Consider the following 12,786-nt stretch of genomic DNA (forward strand, 5'->3'; position numbering starts at 1 on the left):
TATTTCACCAAGAAACCAAGGCAATTAACACTATCTGATTTTTACCTAATATTACTTGGGTGGAAGATAAATGGAACTTTGCAGGGAAAAAAATCCTTCTGATGGAATTCTTTTTCCTGGTTTATGAAAAAACAGCCCGACAAAGGGAAGGGGATGTTCCCAACCTTGGCCAAGGTCCCTGAAGCATCCAGGCACCAAAGGTTGTATGAAGAAGCTATGAGTGAATTCGGACCCTGAACTAGCTTCTGAGTACCACTATGGGGCTTGTTGTCCAAGGATAGATGACGGTACCGAAACACTGGGTAGGTAAGTGTTCCTGTTTCTATCTGGAACATTAATGAGATACATAAAATTCATCGAGAGTTGTACTAGAAACACCTAACCTAAGTTTATAAAACAAGTTGTCGAGGGTCTTTCTAAAAGTTCCAACAACCAAGCCAAGTTTACAGGTAGCCAGTACTCAGGGGCTACTGGAGAAAGCTTTGAATACAGTTTCGGCGCCATCTTGTGTCAGTATCGAGATCAGCATTTCTAAACAAGAAAAAAAAAAAAAAAAAAACATACAGCAGAGGTATGAGGGAGTTGATAGACTCTGGGAGGGGTGAGTAGCCAGGTGTTCCTGAAAATTTAGGGACGGAAGGGAGATGCCAATGGAGAAACAGGCTGGGGCCAGCTCCTGAAGGAAGCCTGTGTTTCACAGGCACTGAAGGGCTGTTAGCACCTCAGTGAGGTGATCAGATGTGTGTTTTAGAACACTTCAGGTGCAGGCATATAGGCATGGGCTTCAAGAAGGCATCAGGTGCTTATGGGGTCAGCATGTCCAAGCCTATGCTTACTATCGGAATTCTTGGGCCAGATCATAGGAATAGCTGCCTTCTACCGGAACACGAGCAGGGATTATCAGCTGACTTGCTCACATCTCTATCCACACTGCCTAGAACCTTAAGAGTTCTTCTTAAAAAATGAAAGGGGCACATTTCACAATAGAAAGACGCCATGATAATACTGTCAAAGTGCAGATCCCCTACCCCATCCATCCCCCCCAGCACCTTTGTGAGAATAAGGCATCTCACAAGCCTGACCAGCAGGCATCAGTCTCCTAACCTTACAGGTGAAAACAAGGAGCTGAGCGAGGTTGCCCTGCTAAGAGCAAAGACCCTCTCCCCATCTGTGACTCCTTCACTGCTCAGGCCCCAGAGAGCTCCTGTTTCATGTAACCGTGTTGGACTTTGGGACCAGGCAAGGCTTAACCGTGCATCAGCGGTGTCACACATGTACCCTCTGGACCTCCAGGTTATGCATCTACCGCACGCCCGGAAAATGAGGCTTAATTATGGCTCCAGAAAAACGGTCTTTCAAGTGACATTCCCCAGGACGAACAGCAACGAGAGAGGGAACATTCAATCCCACTAGAAAATATGAAAAGTCCGCATCATCCTCTGAGGGGGAGGGCTTAAGAAAGGCTACGTCTTCTGCCTCCCTCCATTACCCTAATTGTACAAGGGGGGAAACTGAGGCCACCAAAGAAGAGAGTCTCTCTGAAGCTACTTCGCAGGCTCGGGAAACCGGAGCGCACGGCTTTCCCATTGGTCCTGGAAAGGAGGGGTCCAGAGACGATGTGCTACAGGATTTCCGGGGCAGCCTCACCTCTGCACGCTCCCATCGCCTCCGCTAGCCGTGACCCACTCGGCTTCGTTCCTGTCACCCACTCGGCTCCACGTGACTCTCTGCGCTGACGCTCGCCTACTCCTGGCACCACTCGGCTCCACCCGACTCGCTCCGGGCACCAGTCGGCTCCACTCGGCCTCTCTCGGCTCCGCTCGGCCCGCGTTCGGCCCCTTTCGGCCCGACTCGAGGCTTCGCTCGGCTCACACGTGCTTAGCCTCTGAGCCAGTGGAATCTCGTAATTTCTCACCTTCACAGTGGCTAGTCACGCAGCGGTCTGCTGGGTCCGGCCAGGCCCACCTCGGGTTGTGTCGCGCACAGCTCGGCTCCACCCTCCACCGGGCACACCTCGTTCCCTTCTTCAGTCGCCTACGAAGCTCCCCCGCACGCCCGTGCACTTGCCAACTCCTCACTTACCGGTGGTCCGCTCTGGGGGAATTGGTCCCAGGTGACCCCGAAAGGGTCTCCCAGGGTTTACGTCATCGCGGTGGCCTCGCGGATTGAGGGACGGTTCTGAGTTTGGCGGACTTGGCGTCGCGTCCAGGGCCTCCCATGTCACAACTGGATGAACTTGGGGCACCTCCCCTCCCTGAGTCTCCGTCTCTCAATCTGCACCAGGAAGCTGTTGAAAATTCCGCTCTCCTGAGGCTACTTGGAGGATTCGGGATCCAGTGAGCACGTGTGCAAAGCCATCTATGTGCTGAGTGAGTGTGGACGCAGGATGATCTCCGGCCCAGCATCCTCCGGGAGCACTCAAGACCAGACTGGGCGTGTTTTAGAAGACCTGGCTCTCTGCTTTGCCCCAGTGGTTTGAGCACATCGCTTAGACGCGCTGAATCCGTTTCCTCTCCTTAAGGTAGGCATAGCTCCTTAGCGAGCAAGAACCATCTGCGCTTGCCCTGCCCTCCAGCCCAAGACAGCTCAGAAAGAGGCTGCACAGGTGTCAGTCCCGTTTCCCATCCTTTAGAAAGTTGGCCTGGGGCAAGGATAGCCTCTTATAACAACTCTGTGTGTGACTGAGATAGATTCATTCCAGAAACATTTAGTAGCTTTGAACTCGGTGCCGGGAAAACGGCAACAGTTGGCGGCTTGAGTTGTAGGCTGCAGAAGCTGAATTTACTAATTTGCGTAAAAACAGTTGTTGGAAGGATACCGGCGAGAAAGTGGAATGAGGGGTGCTTGAAGACAAGGGTCGGTAAAGCAGGAGCGGGGCTGTCCCAGGTGGTTTAGGTGCCCCAAACTTCTGAGCAGTCACTCCTGGACACTGCTGCTTTTTGAAGGCACTCTAACCTTTTCTGCTGTCTGAGCTGTCCCTGCTCAGAGTCTGTGTGTCTGGAGAAGGAGTCTGATTAATGGGGCATAGGTGTCAGGACATGTTTCACATTGGAGTAGGTTTTGAAGGATGAGTAGAAAGTTACCGAAGGAAAGGGGACCTTCTAGGTAGGAGCTGCGTGTACAGGGCATGTCCAGCCCAAGGCAGGAATCTTGGGGCGGTCTCAGAAAGCTGCTTCCCACACTGTGCCGCGTGCTTGCCTGGTTATCTTGGAAACCCTACAGAAGTAGGTATGATTAATTTTTTGGAAAGTGATTTTATTGTCTTATAAAAATACGAAATGCTTTGTAAAGAATCCACACTATACAGCAAAATACTGCCAAAATGGGAGGGGGGATCACATATATTCAAGTACCCCAGATATGCAGGAATAATATTAGGCAACATCATTCCAGATATCCTTCTAGGCATATATATTGCAGGAGGGAAGAAGGAGAGAAGGAAGGAGAAGGTTTGGGTGGAAGGAAGGTAGGGAGGGTAGAAGAAAGGAAAGAAGGAAACGAAAGAATTTTATGAAGTGGGATCACACTCTGTATGCTAATTTTTTTGTTGATTTCCATTTGTAATGTTTATTTTAACAATTACAAATATAAACTTGAGTCCTGAGTTTTTATTTAACTAATTATGAAATAATGAAATAATGTTATAATGAATAATGAAATAATGAAATAATGTTAAATAATGAAAAATTTCCAAATTTTTTTTTAAATGTTTACTTATTTTTGAGAGAGAGACAGACAGAGCATGAGTGGGAGAGGGGCAGAGAGAGAGGGACGCACAGAATCCGAAGCAGGCTCCAGGCTCCGAGCTGTCAGCACAGAGCCCACGCGTGGCTCAAACTCATGAACTGATAGATCATGACCTGAGCTGAAGTCAGACGCTTAAATGACTAGGCCACCCAGGCGCTACTCCAAGTCTTTAAATATGCTTTGGAAGCAACATTATAATGGCTGCATAATATTCTATCAAGTTCATGAATTATAAATCGTAACTTATTCTTATTTACCTAAAGTTGGACATTTTGATTATTGCTAATTCTCACTGTTATAAATAACATTGCTGTAAACATCTTTGCATATGCATATATCTGTGAAACTATCTCTGATTATATCTTTAGAAGTAGGATTACTCATTTAAGGACTATGAATATTTTTGAGATGATTTTCAGTTTGCTTTCCTAAAATTAGTATTAATTTATAGACTCACAAATAATGCATGAGTGCCTGTTTTTTTGTTTTGTTTTGTTTTTATTTTAGAGAGAGAGAGCGAGGGTGGGAGCACGTGGGGTGGAGGAGAGGGGCAGAGAGAGAGAGAGAGAGAGGGAGAATCTTAATCAGGCTCCATGCTCAGCAGGGAGCCCGATGCAGAGCTTGATCCCATGACCCTGGGATCATGACCTGAGCCAAATTCAAGAGTCAGATGCTTAATGGACTGAGCCACCCAGGTGCCCCTCATGAATACCTGTTTCAGTGAGTGCTGAAAATTCACATTTAAAGTATATTTGGTCAAGTGTACAGATTATAAATAGTATTTTATTGTGGCTCTATTGCCTATTTCTCTAGCAATGAGTTTGGTGATTTTTTATATATTTGTGGTAATTAATGTTTTTTCAATCAAGAATTGGCTATCCATGTTCTTCTTTACTAGAGTAATCGTGATTTTTAGAGCCTTTTATTATGTATCAAGGATAGCTACCTCTAGTCAAAATTATTTTTACCTAACTGAATATGTACTTGAATATTTTGCGTATAGTTTTGTGTTCGCTTTTTATAATGTACAGAAATTTTAACTTCATTACATCATTTTTTTCCTTTGTGATCTCTTTCATTGCCTTTATCTTATCTTAGAAAAGATACCTTTTTACCTTCATGCCAGTTAAAAGACACATCTGTTTTCACCTAGTGTTTTAGAGTTTTATTGTTTACACTAAAATCTCTAATAAAGCCGTTACTATGGTGTAAGTTAAACGCTTAGTTATTCTTCACTAAGTAGTTTTCCAAAAATCTTTGTTGAGTCAATCATCCATCTCTTTTCCATTTGCCCATGATGCTTCTTCACAGTACACCTATTTCTTATTCTGTATGCTAAATTTTAAAATAACATATGGAGCTTACTGATTTTTGAATTTAACGAAAGAAAAAGAATTTAATGGAAATAAAAGCAGTTCTAACTTTACTCGTTGGTTTGTTACCGTATCGGATATTATTTCCTACAAGACCTCCCAAGATTATGAAGAATATTAAGAAGTTGGGAGTCATGTATTTTTTTTTAATTACACATTTCACTCCACTCTATTTTTCCCTACCATGAAGGATGAGAAAAGTAAGGCCCTCACACTCTCTTCCTTGCCCACGCCCAACATTCTGCTGCTGGGCTATTGTTTTTATAATGCCAAGGTCTGTGATAATCACATTTACTCTGCCACCTCCCTTCCCTAGGATGTTTAGACCTAGTGCTGAGTTTATTTGGAAGCACTGCTTACCTCTGGTCCTGTTACTTTGTCTTTTCCTTCCAAGTTCCCTGTCTAACTGTATCTCTTGGTTGACATAGTCCCACTGACAAATGTGACATCAGGCTTGTTCAAAGACACTTTGCCCGTGGCAAAACAGTGCAACAGTCAAGATTCTCATCTATATTCGCCTGACTGCAGAGACAGTGCTCAGGAGAGCAATGGGAGCCATGAGTTTTTAGTTTTAGGGGGCATGGGGGAGGCACGCCCTCTTTCTGAACCTTCTGAGGAGGCCAGAGGAGCGTGGATAGGAACGCATGGCTAGCTCTACTCCAAGGGATCACATTCAGGACCGGGATTTCTGTGGTACCAGGAAGTCCTCAGCCCTCTTAGTGGGTCCTCTTGGCATAGATTTATCTGGAGTCTGATGACTATGGACAGAAAGTAGAAAAATGAGTGTGCTCGCTTTGGGGGCACATATACTAAGGTTGGAACAGCACAGAAATTAGCATGGCCCTTGTGCAAGGGTGACACACGAATTCATGAAGTGTTCCATATTAAAAGAAAAGATAAGAAAAGAAAAAAGACAGTAGAACAATGAGGTGGTCCAAAGCATCTGTTTTCCTTCTATCAGAAACAAAAATTCCCCAGCCAGAGGCCTAAACAACAAGAAGTCTATCTTCTTTTCACTTGGGGGAAAAACGAAAGCCCAGAGTTGCCTTCTGGGCTGCAAGGGCAGCTCACCCAGGCCGGTGAGTCCAGGATCCTCCTAGTTTTTCATTCTGCTGTTCTCAAGATGGCAGCCCGAGGACCACAAAGAGGGGAACACGCAAGGGACGAAGAACCTGTGACTTCCACCTACATCTCAGTGGCCGACACAGAGCCATGGCCACTCCTAGCAGCAACAGATGCTGGGATCTGTACGTTTTTAAGTCTGTCAAAAGACAGAAGTTTTGTCTCATGATAACTGATGTTTCTTATTTTATTTTATTATTTATTTATTTTTTGTTCAAGTTTTTATTGAAATTCCAGGTAACATAAGGTATTATATTAGTTTCAGGAGAATTCAGTGATCCATCACTTCCATAGAACACCCAGTGCTCATCACAACAAGTGCCCTTCTTAACACTCATCGCCCATCTAGCCCATGCCCCGCCCACCTCCCCTCCATCAACCCTCAGTTTGTTCTCTGTCGTGAAAAGTGTGTTTTATGGTTGCCTCTCTTCTCTTCCCCCCATGTTCATTTGTTTTCTTTCTTAAATTCCACATATGAGTGAAATCATATGGTATTTGTCTTTCCCTGACTGACTTATTTCACTTAGCATCATACATTCTAGGTCCATCCACGTGGTTGCAAGTGGCAAGATGTCATTCCTTTTGATGGCTGAGTAATATTCCACTATGTATCTAGATAGATAGATAGATAGACATATATATATATATATCTATTCCATTATATATATATGTATATTTCTCTCTATTTAAAATTAACAAATATGTATACATATATATACCACATCTTTATCCGTTCATCAGCCAATGGACTTTTGGGCTCTCTCCCTAGTTTGGCTATTGTTGATGATACTACTATAAACACTGGGGTGCATGTGACCCTTCAAATCTGTCTTTTTGTAGCCTTTGGGTAAATAGCCAGTAGTGCAATTGCTGGATCATAGGGTAGTTCTATTTTTAACTTTTTAAGGAATCTCCACACGTACTTCAGAGCGGCTGCACCAGTTTGCATTCCCACCAACAGTGCAAGACGGTTCTCCTTTCTCCACATCCTCGCCAACATGTGTTGTTTCCTTGTTTTTAATTTTATTCATTCTGGCAGGTCATGATAAGTGATATTTCTTCATCGCTTTTTAACCTATGGTGATAACACTTACTCACGTTCATATATTTGTTTGAAATGCCAAATGTGACTCTGGCGCAGAGCCAGCTGTAGTGGGTACAGTGGTGAAGTGACAAGGTGCTTGTCCTCACATGGGTCGCTTAGGGTGCTCACATGTGCAAAGCGCATAATATGTGTTACTCCTTTTAGTTCTCATAACAGCACTGGGAAGTAAGTACTGTCATCCCGATCTTATGGGCAGGTAAACAGAGGCTAATAATCTATTCAGTGGTCCATACTTATATAACATGGCCAGAATCCAAACTCATGTTGGTCTCCTCCAAAGCTTTGGCTCTTAACAATATTCCACACTAGCGGTTTCCATCACTGGCTGCATCCAATGCCTGGGACCTATCCCTCAGATTCCGATTTAATTGGTTGGAGGTGAAGCACAGACATCAGTAAGACTGTATTATCTTATTTAAAGTGTACAACAACTGGAGATGGAGGTATTTTTCTCTCTACTTAAAATTAGGTAAACTAAGATCCGGAGAGGTAGATTCACTTGTCCAAAGTTACACAGCAAGTTCACAGTGGAGCTGGGATGTGGGTCCACATCTCCTCCAAAGAGCTGTCTTTGGCTCCAGAAAAGGGTGACTTCCATTAAGTTGTGAGGCACACTGGCCAATCCCTCTGCTGCAGCCAGCCCAGAATCCTCCCTGGGAATGTGTGTGCCTGAGGGGCAGGGCACCACGTGGGAACTGGGTGATAAACAGGTCAGGTTAGGCCAGGATGTGCGGCGGAAGCCCAGCCTGCTGAAGGCAGAGGTGTGGCTGGGCCAGGGTGAGGGCCGGACGTGGGGAATGCACTTTTTCCCCAGCACAACAAGCTGTGGGCTTCCTCTGCCCTAGCTGAGCCCTGCCTGATATGTCAGGCCCAGAATGGGTCACTAGCCGGGGACTGGAGGGCTGGCAGGCAGGCAGGAGCCCAGGGCCAGTCCCCAGAGGAAGTCACATGGCAGGGGTCACAGGCCTGACCCAGGAATGGTGAAGGGAGGGAGATATTTCAGGCCTGAGAGGAAGGGCCCAGCCCACGAGATGAATCACCCGGGACAGATTATCCTGAGGAAGACCTTGGGGGTGGAATTGTGATAAGCACCGTCCTCCCAAGGTGACCAGGAGCCTGTGGTCAGCTGGCCAGTGATCAGCCAGGCCTCGTGTGGCTGGAGCACTCGTGTATCTAAGAAGGCCCACTAGCTCCAGATGCATTGCCAAAGTGACTTCTCAGAGACCTTATGCCGTGAGGAGGAGCATCTCTACCTTCAGGATGAGAAAACAGAACCTCAGAGCTAAGCTGCTCACTCAAGGTCATATGCCAAGATGGGATTTGAAATGGGAGCCTGCCAACTGGCCTCTCCAAAGCAGGGAGCTCAGATGGCGACCGTCTTCCCTCTCCACATGCTCCCTGTGTGGATCTGGAGTCTCACCAGCAAAACCACCAAGCTCTAGCCGTATAACGGCAAGCCAGGCCTCGGGTCTTATGCTTGCTTCTGGATGAGGCGCTTGACTTGCCCAAACTGCTGAAGGTACAGACGGAAAGGATGGATCTCAGAGAGGGCAGAGGGCTTGCCCAGGATTCCGGAGTAAGTCCGTCAGAGGCCGACTCAATCTGACTTCTGCCTCCCAACCCATGGGTCTGTGCACTGCACTAGTATTTGGATCCTCAACAGACTCTGCTCCGATGAAGCCAGACATGGTCGGTAGCTGGGGAGCCCCTTAGAAGCAGAAGAACGACTCCTACCTCTGCCAGGAGGCCCTGCTTGATCTGGAGGGGACCTGGGCATCTGTATTTGTAACCAAGTCATTCTGATGGATGAAGAAGTTTGAGAAACACTGGCACAGATGACCTTTAAGATTCCTTCTGGTCCCAAAGGCCGGGTTCCAGTATATGTCATGACCATTGTCATCGTCATCATCATCATCATCAAATACCTGTCATATGTTGAGTGCATGATATATGCCAGATACTCTGATAAATGCTTTACGTGCATGATTTCATGTGACTCAGAGGTAGCACCATTATCCTCCCCGTTTTACAGAGGAGGTAACTGAGGCTGAGAGAGGCTAATTATTTTCCTAAGATCACAAAGCAAGTGGCTGAGCCGAGGCTCAAGGCTGGGTCTGCCCCAGCAGCCTCAGCGGCCTTTCATATCTGACTCTTCCCCTAACCGGCCATGTCTTGGGAGCCTCTAGTACCTGCTTTTGGATTCAGTCTCGCCATCTATGGGACAGACAGTCTCTTTGCACTCTTCGGGCTCTGCCTCAAATTTGCAAACTGGCCTTTGGGTTTGCCGCCCAGCCGAGCAGCTAACGGGACTCTGGCAGCAGGAGGAGTGAGGTGCTGCTTTTCCAGCCTGCATGCCCATGTTCCAGCTCCTCCCAGTCGGGGTGCTTCAGCCCTATTCATCCTGGCCCCCCTGTGTTAAGCACTGAATCACTGACCTGGGGTGAATGGACTTAGTGCGTAGCAGTGGGAGGGCTGGGATGGAGATGAAACCAGAGTAGAGGCCCCCGTTGTTAGCAGGGTGGGGAGACGTGGAGACAGAAAGGAAATTGACGGTTAACTTTTATTAAGCACTCACTGGGTGCCAGACACTCAGAGAGTTGCTGGACAACCGACTGAACCTCTCAACATCTCAGCTTTCTCTTCTGGAGAATGAGGTGGTTACGAGGGGTAAATAACACCCGTTCGATTATTCATTTATCCAACAATCATCCATCGAGGGCCGATTATTTGCCAGCCATCTTTCTCGGAAATGCAGCAGCGAAGCGACAAATACCTCCCTCGTAGGGCTAACAGGGCAGCCAGGAAAACAGGTAGAAATGAGTCAGCAAAGAAATACATCCTGTAAAATTGGAGAGTGGCAAGAAATGCTAGAAAGCTAAGTAAAGCCAGGGTAAGATGTGTGCGGAGTGCTGAGAAGGGACAGGATGAATGGGCAGGGGCTGCTCGCATGAAGTAAGGAACCACTGATAAAACTACCTGGGAGAAGAGTGTTTCCAGGGGGCAAAGAAATGGAGCCTGGCACATGGCGGGTGCTCAGTAAATGGTGAATGCCGTCATAGCTCAGAGGGAGGGACCCTGTCCTTACTGTAACAGGTGGGCGGTCTCTGTGTTGGGGCTGCTTCCTGGCCATGGGAATGTGGCCTGCGAGCGCCCCCCTTCTCGTCCCGCTTGCCCCCATCCCGGGAGAGTGGGCCTGGAGGTGGGCAGCCCCAAGCAGGTGGAGGAGGCGGAGCTTCCGTGGGAAAGGCTGCAGCACATCCACCAGCCTGACGCACAGCGGGAGCCCCCCCAAGTGGAGCCGGGGTGACAGTCACGAGGGGGCTGGACACTGGGTAGCTACAAGACAACAGAGGCCCGCCTCACTCTCGAACACCCACACTGGGTCACCGCCCTGCTCAGACACAGGGGACGTGGGCGTTTTCCCACATCTACATCTTCCCTCCACCTCTTCCCCCGACCTGGGGCTCCACAGGGGCTGGTCGGCCCTGGGTCCCGGGAGCTTCGCTGGAGTGCAGCCTCTGTGCACCCTCTTCTGGAAGTGCTCGCGCCAGGTGAGGGGGGCACACCAGCATACAGGCGAAGGTGATAGAGCAAGCTGGCTGCTGTGATGGGGGCCAGCGCGGGGCCCATGATGAATAATGGTCCTGGTGGAGGAATGTACCAGGGATGGCTTCTGGAGGAGGGGACTGCATCTCAAAGCGTGTCATTCGGTTCTCAGCGGAGAGGTCTGCTCTGGCTGCACTTGCTGAGAGGCCCCACCAAGCCACTTTCTCTCACACTCCTTATTAGGAGTGCACTGTGGGGGCACCTGCGTGGCTCAGTCGGTTGAGCATCTGACTTGGCTCAGGTCATGTTCTCATGGTTCGTGAATTCGAGCCCCGCATTGGGCTCTGTGCTGACAGCTTGGAGCCTGGAGCCTGCTTCACATTCTGTCTCTCTCTCTCTGCTCCTCTCCTGCTTGCGCACTCTCTGTCTCTCTCTCAAATGTAAATAAACATTTAAAAAAAAAAAAAAAGGACTGCACTATGATGGTGAACAGGACCCTACTCTGGCCCCTAACCTCGTGGAAACCCCTCCCTCCCCAGCATGAGGAGACAGACAAGAAAGAAACAGTGAGAATAAAAGCAGGGTCCATGAAGTGGCCAGTGCTGTGAAGGGAGGAGATAGGTGAAGGGAGGGCAGGAGGCTGAAGGTGAGGCTACTTTAGAGTGGGTCTGGGAAGGTGAGGAGTGACATTTCAGGGACTTTCTCAAAGCCACACAGGGTAGTGACAAAACCGAGGGAGAACCTCATTCTCTTGGCTTCCATAGAAGAGCTGCCTCATGCCCTATGCTCCCAGTATTCCCTCATACTAAAAACCCACACACTTTTCCAACAGCCTTTCCCAGATGCCGATCACTGGGGGCCTGCTTCACGGGAATCACTGCTGCTCCCAGTTGCTCCCAACAGCTCCAGGCCTTTTCTCTGGTTTCTGTTGCTGAGGTTTTCTTAGAAGCACAAACAAAGAAACAAAAGAAACAAATACGAATGGGAAGACTCTACTATCCCAACCCTGGGAATCCGATGATGGAGACTGTTTTAAACGTGGACATCCTATCTGGATCGGTGGTGGCACCAAGCGGTGGTTGTGGCCTTTCCATTAGTTTAACGTTACAGTTGCACACGTGGTACTCGCTGTGTTCCAGGCAGCATCATAAGCACTTGACGTGTAGCGTCTCAAACCTCACAACAACCCTACGAGGCAGAAACTGTTATAATCCCCAGTTTACAGATGAGGGAACTGAAGCAAGGAGAATTTAAGTAACTTGCCTAAGGTCATGGAGATAACAGAGTGGAGCCAGATTTGAACCAGTCCAGAACTAGCAGTGCTCCATGCATGTTCCTAATAATGCGGTCCTGGGGACCCAAGCAGCCTCTCCTTCTGCATCCAGCAGGGGGAGCCAAAGGCCAAGGCCCTCTGTGCCCCTGCCCCAGGCATGCTTGGCAGGCTAAAAAAGGTGCAGCATCTGCTGTAGAGACACCCTTTTCCCTTGATCCAGGCAGAAAGCGCCAAATAGGGAGAAAACCTCTTGGTTAGCATAGCTCTGTCAAAGAAGAACTTTCTGCAGTAGGTCTCACTGAGTCATGAAGCAGTTAGTCACAGCTGGTCTGGGGTCTTGCAATGAATCAGATACAGTTCCCTCTGGGGAAGCTGTCAGTCGAATGAAAGATTTTTAGCCTCAGTGAAAGCCCAACAACTCTTAGAATACACTTTTAAAGAAACTGCCCTGGATTTTGCAGCTATTAAGTGGCAGAGCTGGTATTCAGACCCAGGCCTTCTCGATCCCAAAGTCTGTGGTCTTTTTTATCAAGCCATGGTCCTCAATCAATGCTGGGGATACAGAGATGCAGGAGAGAGGGGCCTGTCTGCTAAGATCTCAGGGTCTAATGGAAAAGGAA

General features: G+C 48.0%; 1 protein-coding gene and 1 non-coding gene across 2 annotated transcripts in view; both read left to right on the top strand.

Annotated features, from left to right (window-relative positions):
* Positions 1 to 1,906: 1,906 nt before the first annotated feature.
* The window catches only part of WNT7A (Wnt family member 7A), a 78,744-nt gene continuing 67,864 nt past the window's right edge, over positions 1,907 to 12,786 (top strand). Inside the window, exon 1 of the mRNA XM_042911796.1 lies at positions 1,907 to 2,521. The gene's annotated coding sequence lies outside the window, so the exon portion shown is untranslated. The remainder of the gene's footprint in view (positions 2,522 to 12,786) is intronic.
* Positions 5,906 to 6,009, top strand: LOC122214657. Its single transcript, XR_006200038.1, has one exon. It is a non-coding gene; the product is annotated as a U6 spliceosomal RNA (small nuclear RNA).

The sequence above is a fragment of the Panthera leo genome, chromosome A2 (genome assembly GCF_018350215.1).
Source record: "Panthera leo isolate Ple1 chromosome A2, P.leo_Ple1_pat1.1, whole genome shotgun sequence".
NCBI lineage: Eukaryota > Metazoa > Chordata > Mammalia > Carnivora > Felidae > Panthera > Panthera leo.